We start from the raw sequence: 2001 nt of genomic DNA, 5'->3' as shown, positions 1-2001 counted from the left end.
GCTCAGGTAGGCCGGACTCTCTCTCATCGCCCGCTCCAAAAAAACCAGCCTGGCCAGGCTGGGTAATAGGAGATGCACCCACACCCCAGCTCAGCCCCCCCCCATGCACACACACAGAGCAGGACAAAAAGGAGATGAAAAGAGGAGGCCAGACAGGTCTGGGGTCCCTGGGGGGTGGCTGGCAGAGGAGCCGGCTGCTTTGTTCTCTCTGGCCCCCAGACGCAGGGGGGGGTCTGGGGTTCAGGTTTCACGGGTGAGAAGTGATGGGAACTGGGTGTAGGTGAGGAAGGGAGGGGTGGGTAGGGGGCTTCAGGGGGCGGGGGCCGGGGCCCCAGCGCTGCCTGGCTCAGGTGAGCCAGGCCCTGCCCTCCTGGGGGGAGCCTCTGGTTTGGGCTGGGGGCACCTGTGCCCCCTTGGCTCTGCACTCTGGTGGCTTTGGCATGCCCCGGCGCGGGGGGGGGAAGGTTCTCTGCCCCCCTGGCCTCCGACCCCATCATCACCCAGTCGCCCTGGGACCTTAATCAAAGCCAGATCCCGGGGAAGGAGAGGGGGTGGGGGAGAAGGATCAGGTGCCCCTATCATGCCCCCACCCGGAGGCAGGTGGGGTGGGGGGAGAAGCAGGCAAGTGGGCATGGAGTACAGGACTCCTCCCCAGGTCCCTCCACTGGCCAAGCCCCCTCACCCATCGCCCCCCCTTCTCCCCCCCGCTCCCCGCCCTGCCATTCAATCGCTGCCCAGAAAACCGAAACCAGCCCCTTCGGCGGCGACTTTATTAACTTTTCATGTTGAAACCCAAAGGCTCTCTCGCGCACGCTGGGGCCAGGGCCAGGGCCAGGGCCAGGGCCAGGATCTGTGCCCAGTAACTGGGGGAGTTGTCTGTCTGTCTGTCCGTTCCCCACCCCACATGCCTTGACACCTCCCAGAGGAGCTGGGGATAGAACCCAGGCGTCCGGGCTCCCAGCCTTTGGAGGGGGAAGAGAAGGCAAAGGAGATCAGGTAGGTGTGATGGGGAACCTGTAGGGCGGGAGCAAGGGACTGCGGGTTGGGGTACTGGCAGGGCTAGAAGGGGGTGCAGGTTGGGAGTGAGGGGCACCTGGGGTGTGCAGGTCAGGGATGAGGGGCACCAGCGGGGCTGCATTTATGGCAGGGGTCCTTGGGGAGTTCCTGTGTGCTCTGGGTCCCTGTAAACTCATGCTGGGGGTTGGGGGGGTTCCTCCCTGCCTGAGCCTGGGCTGTGGGGAGCTTTCTGGCAGGCGGAGGGGTGGGGGATTCCTGGCCTCCCCCCTCCCTCACTCACCTTCAGGCAGAGGCCGCCCTCAATGGGAAGCAGCTGGCGGAGAGGGATGGAGCCTCTGAGGTCTCCCAGGGAGAGGCTGCAGGGCCTGCGCTGCATTAGCTGTGAGTCAGGCCCCTGACAGATACACAGCCAGACAGACAGACTCCCCCTCCCCCCGCCCAGGCTCCTACGTGGGGGCTGGGAGCCCTGGACACCTGGGTTCTCTCCCTGCTCTGGGAAGGGTGTGGGGCCTGGTGAGCCTGGGGCCCCGACACCTGGGTTCTTTCCCAGCTGGGGTGGGGGGGCACTCTGGTCACAGCAAGGCCCTGGATGCACCTTCAGCTCTGGTGGGTTTGCCCCCTCTCCAGTACCCAGGCCTGGCACAGGGTCCCCACTCCTCACACCTGTCACCCTGGCCCCAAGCAGCACAGATTGACTCCTCTTCCCTGCCTGCGGCCCAATCCTGCACACTCGTCCAGAAACCTTGCCTGCTCCTGGTGATATGCCCTGGCAGGGCATAGCGGCTGGGGCTAGCAAGGCGGGCTGCAGGTCAGGAGTGAGGGCACCTGTAGTCTGGGCGGGGGGCAGTAGGGCGGGAGGAGAGGGGCACGGGGAAGGGGGGGGGTTGTGGGTCGGAAGTGAAGGGCACCGGCAGAGCCAGGGGGACAGGGGCTGCGGGTTAGGAGTGCGAGGCACCGGCAGGGCTGGGGGAGGCAGAAGGCCGG

General features: G+C 66.1%; 1 protein-coding gene across 2 annotated transcripts in view; it reads left to right on the top strand.

Annotated features, from left to right (window-relative positions):
* Positions 1-722: 722 nt before the first annotated feature.
* The window catches only part of LOC102382996, a 7337-nt gene continuing 6058 nt past the window's right edge, over positions 723-2001 (top strand). The window contains exon 1 of one of the 2 annotated variants that reach the window (XM_025196274.1): positions 723-996. The gene's annotated coding sequence lies outside the window, so the exon portion shown is untranslated. Of the gene's footprint in view, positions 1826-2001 lie in introns of both variants that reach the window. The other variant, XM_025196283.1, reaches the window with a different exon arrangement.

Source organism: Alligator sinensis, unplaced genomic scaffold, assembly GCF_000455745.1.
Source record: "Alligator sinensis unplaced genomic scaffold, ASM45574v1 scaffold647_2, whole genome shotgun sequence".
In the NCBI taxonomy this organism is placed as follows: Eukaryota; Metazoa; Chordata; order Crocodylia; family Alligatoridae; genus Alligator; species Alligator sinensis.
This window is presented reverse-complemented; position numbering and strand designations above follow the sequence as displayed.